We start from the raw sequence: 13,267 nt of genomic DNA on the forward strand, positions 1-13,267 counted from the left end.
TGGGATTAGTGTTTCAAAAAAAAAAAAGAGTGAAGGTTTATGAAACAACAAAAAAGACGAAACTGGGGATTTCATTGACAATAAAGTGAAAGTGAAAAATCAAACTTTCTTTAACAATGAAGTAGATTTTATTGAAGATCAAGGTGAATTGGTGTTGAATATATATGATTGTGTGGGTCTATTTTAGACTTTCTGACATAAAAATTTGAGATTAGGGTTTAAAAAAAAATAGTTAGCAAACATTTACGAATAGAGAATTCTAACAGCGAAAAAGAGAAGCTGTCACGCGCATAAAGCATGACAGTGTTAAGGGGGGAGAAACGGTTACACCTAGTGGCCACGTGTCAAACAAAGATGAAGGCATGAGAGTGCGCAGAGGGACACGTGAGAGGAGAGGAAATACTAAATGGAGGGATTTCATTCAGGAATAGTCAGTCGGTGGTATGGTCCCTCTTTCTGCAATCCCTTTTTCTTCAAATTCTTCTTCTCTGATTTCAGTGTGGATAATTCTCTAAGTTCCTTTCCTTTATTCTTTTACAGGAATGGAACACATCATGGTTCATGCAGTTTTAATTTCTGCATTTGTCATTTTCATTGTTAGCCACGTATTTACTGAGACAACTTTATTTGTCAATAAAATTCCATTGCTCTGTTTGATTTTTATACATACCTCATTTAGCACTGTTACAGAAGCAAAATTAGAAATTTAATTGACGAAGAAATGAAAGTGAAAAATCAAGTTTTATTTGATCGTCAAGTAAGTTATATTGAAAATCGAAGGTTTCATTGAATACAATTGAACAATACATTTACACATTTTTAAATATATTTTGTCACGTCACCGTAATGTTTTGCGACGTCAATACATATTTAATACTGTTTCTGAAAAATTAACTAAATGATGTTGATTGATGTACGTTAACAAATTTTGAAGATAAAATAGACACTTTTTTCATCTGAACAATTAAACCTTTTTTAAATTAACAAAGAGTTTTTCCTCTGGTTGATTACCTATACGGTTTGGTTTTAGAGACGCTGACGTTGTTGGTGACTGAGATAAAAAGAAGAGGTGGTGGTGGTGGTTGTGGAGAGTGATAGATTCGTCTTTATTGCAGGGCTTAGAGTTCAGAATGGTGGATTTAACGAAATCCAAAGTAAAGCCTTATTGGGAGAATTGCAGGTTAGGAGGCGAATGAGATGCTCCATGCTTTTCAAACCAGCGGAAGCAGCTTCTTGCTTGTATTGGTAATTGCTGTCAGACGAAAAAAATTGTATAAATTAACTCTGAAGTCGTTCCATGATCCTGCGACCATCTCATTTGAAGTTCTGACATGACTTTGCTTAACTTTTTGATTAAAGTCGTGTGATTATTTGACGACTTTAATTTGTACACCCAAGTTTTTCTGTTTTGGTACAATTTCAAATCCCTTGGGCAGGGATTTGGACATCACGTACTTAATCATAGTTCTAGAGTTATTTTGATCTATAGTGCTAATCAGGCTGAAAGAGATGAATGCATTTGTTTAATAAGAAGGAAATTAACTTGAAATTTAGTAATGTTTATGCTTAGTGTTACAGACAGGGTTGTTCTGGAAAGACTAATTGAATATTACAATCACATGCTCAAGTATTTATTTTATATTGTGCAGGCAAGCTGCACATAATCCTTTGAAATGTAAATTATATTACACATGTAGGAGTTGATTGATGCGTAGTGGAAAAGCAATTACCAAGTTGAGTTAAGGTTTTGGGTCCTCAACCTTAACCCCGCAATACTTGGCGACGATACTCTCCCAAAGCCCATATGGGAAAGATGTTTCGATAAGATGAGTAGTTCAGGGTACAGTTCCTCATGAATACTCCCGTTATCTCCTGTCCACACATTCAATGCAAAATATTGCTCATTCGGAATTTTTTTTACACTCATTTAATTTTGTCTTTCACTATTTTTATTTTTTTTAAATATAAAAGTTAACTTTTGTTAAGACTATTTTATTCTTATAAAAATTGAGATATTCAAATAGTGTCCAAAAAACTTTTTTCTTAAATTTCTATTATTTTTTAGTAGGAAGAAAAATGTTTTTTTGGCACTAGATACTGAAGAAACTTATTTTTAGGTATATTTTAGTTATTAAAAAAAATTAACTTTTGTATTTGTAAAAAAAAAAAGAAAAATTGAAGGGTAAAGTCTGTAAAAAATTTTGTTGGGTGTAAAAATTTGTTAGGTATAATATGAAAGCAGTTACCTGCTGTGGGAAATCTCCATCTTCCATTTGTGAATTGATAAGTAACTTTATTCCACGATGTATGGGTGTCGGATCTATCTCAGCCTTTATTCAGCAAATAATTCACAATTAGCACAATTCAGAACTCTTGTACTCATTCTTTGGAATATGAATGTCTTTTAGTACTTTATTACTAACCTGTCCTGCATGTATAAGGGACAACAGAGCCCACGAAGTTTGAACTAAGTTTGAACGGTTGCCTTCTATGTTTGTATAAACCTAAATGACAGAAAAAAGCTGAGTCTTTATAATTCTTAATCATGCTCGAATTAGTTTACTTTACTATGTACGTATTGAAAGCTAAATGGGTGAACGTATATCTATACACACACACACACACACACCTTGTTTTGGCTGGACAAATAACTCTCTCCCCATCCACCATTAGAAAGCTGCTTTGACAACAAAAATTGACAAGCCTTGCGTAGGGAAGGGCTGTTATGGTAGTTCTTTCCATAGGCTCTTAGTCCCTCTACAGCGAACCAGGTACCATATGTATAGCAAATACCCCAACAACCGTACCACGACCCATCAGGATTTTGCTTCCTTTCAATGAAATCGATTGCTTTCGAAATACTGCTATCTATTTCCCTTCTCCTGTGCTTTGGGTATAGCTTTCTGAAGAGAGCCAGGCCCTGCACTGCTGATCCACTGCATTCCACATACCTGTGGAAGATAGTAAGCTAGTGAGTGCAATTTGTTTGTTAATTCATGTGGTCAGATATTGTAAAATCTTACTCCGTCTCAATCAGAGTGTCTTCAAAGAATTCAGTTGGGTTGAATTTCTGCAGCACACACACACACTTAGCATAAGATACAAGTCGTGACTCGGTCAATGGAAAAAACCGACATTACTGTATTTTCTTACCTCTAACCAACGATAGGCTCTTTGAGGTTCCCATGCAGGGAAACCGCCATTACTGCTCTGTAGAGAGAGGATGACATTAACAGCATCAAAAAATCGCTGTGTTTCCATTTGGTCCCCAACTAGATCAGTTGGCATTTCTGACAGAAGGAGTGCAGCCTATATACATAAATATAGTATACGAGTATATTATTATTCATGTGTATGTGTATGTCTATGTCTATGGATGGATGGATTGATTTTGGTGAATCTTGCCTTGAGTCCTTCTGCGGTGCAGTCGGAGACTTGCCAACCTTGATCATGCATTGAAAATGTCCAGCTTCCTTTCGATACGTGTCTGTACATTGCTTTGAAGTCACCAGATGGGTTTTCACTCACCTTTTAATACATATATAATAATAATAATAATAATTAACACTCTCATTATATATTGCAAACCAAGTATTGAGTATGTGTTATATATATATATGAGAGATGAAGTTACTACTTGTGAAGCCTTCACGAAGTCGTGTGCTTTACGAAGTGTAGGCCCGTACTCTTCACTCACATCACAACTAAGTATTGCTTGAATAGCAAATGCAGCATCCCACATTTGGCTCCCAAAACTCTGCAGAGGTTTAGAATGATTTAGTAATTAAGAGAAAAATTAAAAGAAAAATTAGTTTCTTTTTATAATTCTTTTTACATGTTATTTTTTCATAATTTCAATGAATGTGTCATTGTTTTCCTTCTAAAATTAGAAAGAGGAGAGATATTAATTTTGTTTCCTTTAGGTAAGGTATTGTGGTACCTGGATTTTCAAGCCGTCTTCTGCGAGCCAGAAGTAATCAGGGATTCGGGCTAAATGAAGTTTGTATGCCTCTGAATTAGGGTCCTCAACCCAACGCGCAAGCAAGCACAGAACCTGTAATTAATTTCCATTAAGGAAGCTAAGCAATGAATTTATCAATTAATGGTAATAATTAATTTACCTTCTCTACACTTCCAATGCAAAGGTATCTACTGTTCTCATCCTCGTAACGTACATGCTCAATTGCTATTTGTAATGCCTTCTGTCTGAGCATGGAAAAGGGCCAGCGATTCAGGAAACGCTCTCCCACGTGATGAAGAAATCCCCATAACATGTCTTGGATCACAGGATGTGGATAGTACAGATCCTCCTAATAATATATATGATACACTGCTTGTTTAGTTACTCGCAATATACAGACAGGTTTTAAATGTAAAGATTTTATATATTGACCTTAGCAACAGTGTTGCGGGCTTTATTCCAGTTGATTGCTTCATAAGGCTCATTATACATTTCTTCTCTGAGTGATCTGATTAAGGCAGTGATGGGACCTACGAACCTCTTCCCATATAAGTATGACATGGGCATGTAAACCAAGCGACAGTAGCACAGCATTTTCCCTGCATGTTTTCAATGTATTAGTTAAAAGTAGTAAGTTGTAGAAAGAAACCCTAGACCATGCATGCCTCTGAGACTAATTTTTAACCTGGATGAATGGGGATGGCTTTGGGTAGAAGCCAAAACTCCGGTGGAAGTGGATTACAGCCACACCATTCATAGACACCCAGTACCTATATATACAACAATATCAATCAAATGTCAAAATCAATCAATTCATTATATATGTATATATAATATATTCATTTACCGTGACCCAGAACTTTCCCCATGAAGGAATAGCCACTAAACCACCATGCTCCAGGATCCACTTTCTTCCTCTGTACATTGCCCGCTCCACACCATCTTCAACCCCTTCACCAAGTATCCTCAACGCAATGTAGCTCAGTGCTGATCCAAACATTGTACTATCACCCTCTATATGGAATCCCCAACCCCCATCTTCGTTCTGATGATTATACAAATATCTCACTATTTCCTTCTTGTGTTCGGCTCCTAAAACAACATCAAGGGATCCTGTGATGTATAATGCCATCACCAAAGGTTGAAGGAAAAACAAAGGCCCAGCTGATTCTGCAGGCCAGTGCCCATCACTGCCTTGAATGGATGAATAGAAACCGATGCCTCTTCTGATTGTAGTAATCAACGCTTCCATCGTAACATTTTCTCTGTCTCTTACCTTCACTGCCGCTGGAATCACCCCACATTCATTCTCTTTTCTCAGCTGCCACCGTAAATCCACCCAAATAATATTAATAAACACTTCGATTTTAATTATTTTTATTTTTACTTTTTTGTATGTCTTTCACTTTTTAATCAATAATTATAAATACACCTTCTTCTCGTAATGTACTTCCTTATTCTATACAATATTTTGATCCTATCACAATTATCTGTACTATCTTTGGAAACATTAATTACCATGTATCTATAAACATTTTTTTAGAAAAGCGACAAAGTTATTGTTTTTGGGAGAATTTTTTTGTTAAACATAAATTCAATGAAACCCAAACATACTGTTCATAGTTAGACTTAAAAATATATTCATATTATCAAATTAATTTTTTTGCATTAATGAAATATAATTATTTTATTTTTTATCTTGTTGGAGCTTATGTTTACGTGTCTTTCTTGTTGGTGTAGTACTGCTAATATCACCATTTTTTGTTCATTATTAAAAATGTGTCTTTTTAGTATTTTAGTTAAGTATATTTTTTTATTGTTCTCACATTGATATAAACATGAAGGAAAAGAAAGAATTGGACGCCTCAATACCACAAATATTATTTATGAACAATGGGAATTGAAGATAAATGACTATGAACACTTTTATAACTTTTCTTTTCTAACTTTCCTTCTGCCTCGAGTTTAATTTTTTATATATGAAGATATGCAATTTTGTATAATTTTTTTTATCTACATTGTTATTTTATCTTCAATAAATTTTCAATTTGCAAGTGGTTTTAACTGTTAATTTTGATATAAACAAAAATTTAGAAAGAAATCAACAAAAAGTTGTGATCATACATGAGAAAAGGGTTTAGTAATACATAAAAATAAATATGTAGTTCACCTCAAATACTTATGTGTTGGTTGATATTTACCGTCGACAAAATAATATTCTTTATCACGGAGAAATAATTATGCTAAAAGAAATAAAAAAATACATACACACGCATATATATATATATATATATATATATATATATATATATATATATATATATATATATATATATATATATATATATATATATATATATATATATATATATATATATATATATATATATATAACAAATTGTATCAACTTGGGAAATGTGAATCCTAAAGAGTAAATATAATGATAAATAATGATCCATATAGATTCTTAATTAAGATGTCATTTATCTAATTATTTGAAGGGAACGAAAATATAAAATTAGAGTATTTCTGGCATCATTGTTAGATTAGAAGCTGCAAATCTATATTAAAGTTATATATATATATATATATATATATATATATATATATATATATATATATATATATATATATTTGAAGTTACTAAAGTATCAATGCTTAATTTTTAATTAACCATCATGATTTTATATTTATTATTAAAATATATTTCTTAAGTTGAAAATATTCACTTGTTATAGTTTATTTGTTATTAATGTAATGACCTAATTTATGAGTACTGTACAGAGAAGGGTTTATAAATAGAAAGTAAATAATTTTACTTTTCGATTTATTATTATAGCTAGTATTATCTCAAAATTATTAATATTAAATATATTTTTGTATAAATAATATAATTAATGTGCTAAGTTATGGGATAAAAAAATATTCTTTATTAAAATGTATTAAGAAAATTCATGGGTTATTTATTATTTCGTTGTAGTGTAACTTTTAATAAAAAAAATGTTTTAGTTCCTTGAGGGAGGGGTTTGTTTTTGTACCTATGGGAGTTTCGTCTTCTGTCTTCTGTTGGTAGTTCGAAAGAAAAAGGGAAATGATAATCCTAAGTTAACGCTCATAGTATTTATGCCTTCCACGAATCTTCCTTCTGTATGTCACTCGATCACGTACAACCACATTTTTCTTTTCCATCATTTCATTCAACATAATCTATTATTCATATATATATATATATATATATATATATATATATATATATATATATATATATATATATATATATATATATTTGAATATTTCTCTTTCAATTTTGTTCTAATGTTTTATTTTTAATTTTTTTATCGTGGACATAATATTTTTTAATTGGGTAAATCATTTGAGTAGAATTTATTTTTTAATATTATTTAAAAGCTACAGCTTATATAAAATGATTTTATTTATTTATTCTTTATATTTATTTGAAAATTTAAAATTATTTATTAATCTTGGTTGATGAGAGGAACTTATACCTTGTAAAAGATTTGATAATTCATTGAGACATTAATTAGTATCTTTATGTCATTAAGGTGGATTTGTGGAGTTTGAGGATCAATTGATGAAAAAATTTAGTGTAGGAGTGCAAGTATTAAATTTAGAGGTTTTGAAGAATGAAATACCTGCATTCTGAGGAAGAGATCTGCGCTTTGTTTGATGGAATGTCGGTTTAGTGTGAATTGGTGTCTTAGCCTTTCTACCTCACCACGTTCTTCAACGGTTCCGGCGTTTGGATCAAACACCCAATGTTGACGTCCCACGAAATTATTCGCGGATATCAGTTCCTTCCCTCCTTCTCCTATCTTCAACTTCCACATCTTACTAATTCTTTTCTTTTTCAACCAACTCACCCAATGCATGCATTTATATATTACACGCGTTACACAACACTTCAAAAATAATATTAATACTAAAAATATAATTTTTTGTATTGTAAACAATATTTATGTATTCTCTCAAAACTTAATATTGATGTATTCTCTCAACTCTCTCTAAATATATAAATGAATTTGATTAACTTTGTCCTAACGTGAAAAATAAAACTAAATAAGAAAAGTAATTAATTAAATAGAACCGAATTTTTGATAGATAAATATTTTTTATTGAAAGTATTAAAAAGAAAGTATCTATTGTAATTATTCTGTTAAAAGTATTAAAAAATGAGTTGATGGAAAGGAAGGTTGATATCCTCTTAAAAGTCATTAAGAGTTACTCCAAAGGACTATGAAACTTCTTTTGTCACAGTTGAGTTGGTATTATATAATAATAGAAACTTCAACAGTAATTTTTTAATGACTTTTAAGAGAACACCAACCTTTCTTCCAATCAACTATTTTTTTAATACTTTTAATAGAATAATTATAATAAGTAATTGCTTTAAATGTTAAATTAAAATAATAATAATAATAATGAAAGATAAAAACTGTGAATAGGGATCATATTATTATTAATTGCTCCATTAAGAGAAAACCTTTTGTTTATCATACCTGAAATTGATTTTTTTATATATATATTTTAGCTTACATTTAAAAATATAACGAGAAACTATATTTCTATTCTGATAATTGTTGTTTTTATAAATTTACATAAAATTATTTTCATAGAATGTGAGAATCTAACTTTCTTAAGATCAAATAATATTTTTACCAAAACAATCTTATTATTTTTATTCACTTGTAACCAATCAAAGGTTTTAGTGAAAATAAACATAATTATTTAATTTTAAAAAGTCTTTATAAATATTTTCAGCAGTTACTTTTTTCAATTAAACAATTTAATTATTCTTAAAATTTGACAACCATAATGTCACAATCTAAACCATTAATATATTAACAAAATATAAACATTAACTCTCCTTATATGTATCTATCATGACTATTAGTTTAAAAGTTTTCTTTGAATTTTTAGAAACTAATAAAAATCTAAATAAGTTTCTAAGAATCAAACCTTATTTCAATATATAATATCTCCTTTTACAACAACACACAAAAAGAGAAATAAATAAAAAATGCTTCGAATAAGAAATTATTTATTTATCTAAACTTTGGTTCTATTTAATCTATTACTCTCTTCATTTATAAACTTAATTAGAGAGAGTTGAGAGAATATGAATTTTAGATGAAATTTTAAATGAAACAAATAATGAACATTTATCCTCTGTTTATAAACTTTATATTCTTTATGCATCTAAAATTTATCTTTAAATATAACACAGGTTTTAAATTCTCTCAATAGAGAAAATGACAAGGATATATATTTTGTATGAATAAAATATGATATTTGTGAGATGAACACGACTAAAATTTGACAAGGCCCTTATAATAAACATTTATTTATTTATTTGAAAATAAAAAATATTTATAGATACTAACAAAGTTACTCTTTTATAATGACTGAAAATAGTATTTCAAAATTTATACATGCAGACAAAATTCTCAAAGCAATTCATATACGGTATTTCATGGACAGCCACCAGCTAGCTACTTGCAACGTATTTTTAGCTATTTCAGCCATATTCATTGACTCAGGTTCCTTTGCTGTTGGATTTTGTATTAGTTAGAATTCTTGCGACAGATTCATCATGGCTAAAATTATACACAACCATTTTAGATAAGAGATTTTCAATTTCATTATATCGAGCTAGATTGAAAAACTAGCTGCTGATAAGTCACTAAAAAAATTTACACGGTTTTTTTACTAGTTATAAAAATAAAGATATTAAGACATATATTTACAATAGCGTACTATTTTACTGAGGAAAATAACTAAGCTTGTTGTCCACACCAGGTTATCTAACTTTCTGTCAAAGTACCACGCTTTTTATATTATTCCTATATGTATTGAACAATTTCTCTTAATGAAACTATATGAATTTTCCTTTTCTCAATTTTTATAATTATGAACATTTATTTATATATCTTAAAAGTATAATATATATTAAATCAAGTTTATTTAATAAAGTATCAAACAAAGTTAAAATTTATGAAAGGGTTGTATGTATTTGAACTCCCTAGCGCCTTCAACCATTTTTTAAGATAGTGATAAAATTCTGGTTTTGGTTACAATAATATATGAAACTTGATCTTTAGGATATGCTGGAATAAGTAAAATTAGTTTAATTAAATTGGGAGTATTGATTTCACAATTTGCATATATTGTTTGTTCTAGAGTGATTAAGTATTAACTTATTCCTCGAATAATATAATCAACATTTATTACAAGAGCACAAAACAATATCACTTAAACTTAGAGATGTCAAAACGGATAATCTGGCTTGATCTATCACGCATTGGTCACTTAGTGAGCCAACCTAATCCAGCTCACTTATTTGCAAGCTAAAAAATTTTGAACCCGACTCAACCAACCACGGGTTGGTGAGATTGACTCACCAGCTCACTTAATTATAAGTTTCTTAAAAATAAAAAAAAATATAATTTTTTAATTTAAATTTAAATAAATTTTACTCTAAAATGATGTTAAATTTCAAAAACAATTCAAAGTCAAAATAAAATATCAAATATCATACAATTCAAGCGTAATCTAAAAATAGAAGATGAACAAATAAGTTTTTAATATTGATAATTTTTGTATCACTTATTCATCTATAATATTAGAGTATTGAATAGATAAATTTATATTTTTCTCTCTTGAAACATCTTTAACATCGAAACATAAAATAATAAATAATTAAATTAAATTAGGTGGGTTGGCACTCAACAGGTTCAACCCAGGTGAGCTTGGTTTTAAGTGAGCCGAGTTGAAAACTAACCCGCATAAAAAAATTACATCAAACGCAACCCAGTTCAAACCTGTGATAAGCCGAATTGATTCACGAGTTACAACCCATTTTGATAACACTGTTTAAAGTATTAATTTGATCATTTAAATAATATAATAATTGTTAGTGTGATTTAGTGAAATGGAAACAAAAATAATTTTGCATGAAAAAAAAATGATCACTCTTGGTTTCCCCCTCTTCTCTGGGTCTGTACAGTGATTTTGCATGTGACCGCTGATATTTTGCTAGCAAACAAAATAAACTGAGAAAAAAAAAGGTAATTATCATTTTGGGTGCAGGTTTGACCAAAAGTTGCATATTTAAATAGTGTTGGTGCAGATTCCGGCACATGCATGCTTAGTTTTCTTTCAACTAGAACAACTTTCTTTCCCATTAGCTGTTGAGTAGAAGAGAGTGAAGCAAATATAAAATTAGTCCTTTCCTTGAAAAAATGTTATCTAGTTTCTTTATTCAAATAACACATTAATAAAAACAACACTTGACTATTCAAAAAGCACTTAATTTATAAAAAAAATGTTATATCATTATGTTTATAATCTTCATATGTTTTATTCGTTGCATTTTTCTTCTTCTTTTATCCTCCATTAGAGCATTTAAACTAGATTAGTTAAGAGAATAGCCTAAAAAACAGTGAACTAATAAAAAAAAGTTAATTAAAATGTTAAAAAACTTTTATTTTATTAAAAATTTAAATAGTTATAAAAATAAAGATTAAATATGTCTTTTTTTTTTAACTTTGAAAATTGAAGTTAGTTTTTTTTTAAAAAAATTTTTTTGTCTAACTTAGTCCCCAATTTTATAAATGTGTTAATTTAGTTTTTTTAATTAAATTTTGTTAAATTTATTTAATGTTTCAAACGTATTTCATGATACCATTTGAGTTGATTATATTCTTTTGACTTATTTTTGCTTCAATATTAGTTTAGAAACATATTTGAAATGTTATATAAACTTAACTAAACTTAGTTAAAATGACTAAATTCAGACGTTGAAAAACTAAATTGAACCAAAAATTTTAAAGATTGACTAATTTTAATTTTTATTAAAAGTTAAGAAACAACAAACATCTAACTTTAAAAGTATGTATTTTGTTAAAATTTTGAAATTATTTAATAAATTTTGTTAAGATTGTCTTTAAAACTATTTTGTAATATAAAATACAACCTAGTTTGAAAGACACGCCTTGATTATATTTTAATATTTAATATTCTTCATGTATACAAATTAAATTTGGAAGCTCAGGAATTAAAATTGTGAATCACAAATTGGAAATGAAAAATAAAAATAAAAGATAAAAAATATCAAAATTGATCCTTCCACATATTTGATAACCAAACACTTTTCTTATCATTTATCTAAAGATTCATACTAAAGTTTAAACAATTAACTTTATTATCTTGAACCTAAAAGAGTCATATACAAATATCACTCTCTCCATGCATGTTAAACTTTCAAAATGACTCAAGAAAAAGTAAAAGATGACTTATTATGATGAAAATTATGATGGACTAAGATTGGTCTACTCTATGCCATAATTTTATAGTAGACTTTGATATTTAAAGAGACGAATAAATCTTAAATAAAAGTTAATAGAAGAAAAGAAAATGTTTTTTTTAAATAATAATCTTTATAAAATATATAACTTGAATAATTGATTTTTCCATTTATAAGTTTGACATTTTAATAGCAAAATATGTAAGTTTCACTCTAACTACTTCTATTCTCAATTATTTTCTAGATCTTTATAATAACTCACAATTTGACCAATTCTATTCCTTATCCTCTCTTTAAAATATTATTTTTAACAATTAACTAGATAAATCTTAAAAGTCTTGTTCGTGTAAAATAAAAAATCTAGCATAATACTAAAATTTTCAAGGCAATTTAAGTATAGGTAATATTGTCTAATTTTACCACTATTTATCATTTTATGAAAGGAATATTACTAGATATATACTACTGAAAATTTCACAGTAAAACTAATTTTAAATTAATATTTGAAAATGAAAAAGTGAACTCAAAATTAATAAAGTAAAAACAAAGATTAGTTTCTAGGCTTAAAATAAATTTTGAAGTTATATTCAACAGACCAATATGAAGAAGTTTCAAAGTGGTCTCACAATGACGATAATTAATTCAAAACTCCATTAATTTAAAAAAGAGAGGAAATCTTATTAAATTAAAGGAAACTAGCTAACATGTGACACTGCAAGATCTTTTTACGAGAAAAAAGGAACTAGTTATGGTAAACGTGGTGATATTAAATGTCAAACTAACTAATGAATCTACACGGAACATTGCTTATTGCATGTCATGTACATAATAGTTATAAGAAATTGAAAGCTTCTTGGCATAAATTACGCAAACAAGGGAAACTGAGATTTACTTGGGTTAAGGTTTGGAGGAACCACTAATAAAAAAAAGTTTTTTAAGTATGTTATTTTAAGTTTTTTTATTTTTATTAAAGATCAAATATA

General features: G+C 28.6%; 1 pseudogene across 1 annotated transcript; it reads right to left on the reverse strand.

Moving 5' to 3' along the window:
• Positions 1-1,536: 1,536 nt before the first annotated feature.
• LOC124839344 (lupeol synthase-like) lies at positions 1,537-7,809 on the reverse strand (annotated as a pseudogene). The gene is made up of 14 exons (XR_015785813.1): positions 7,615-7,809; positions 4,809-5,282; positions 4,647-4,731; positions 4,394-4,560; positions 4,122-4,310; positions 3,941-4,054; positions 3,638-3,757; positions 3,406-3,528; positions 3,154-3,309; positions 3,024-3,070; positions 2,630-2,951; positions 2,424-2,504; positions 2,247-2,330; positions 1,537-1,872 (listed from the first exon to the last, which is right to left on the reverse strand). The product of XR_015785813.1 is annotated as a lupeol synthase-like (transcript).
• Positions 7,810-13,267: the final 5,458 nt, after the last annotated feature.

This window comes from Vigna umbellata, chromosome 4 (assembly GCF_029865625.1).
Source record: "Vigna umbellata cultivar VRB3 chromosome 4, Vumbellata_1.0, whole genome shotgun sequence".
NCBI lineage: Eukaryota > Viridiplantae > Streptophyta > Magnoliopsida > Fabales > Fabaceae > Vigna > Vigna umbellata.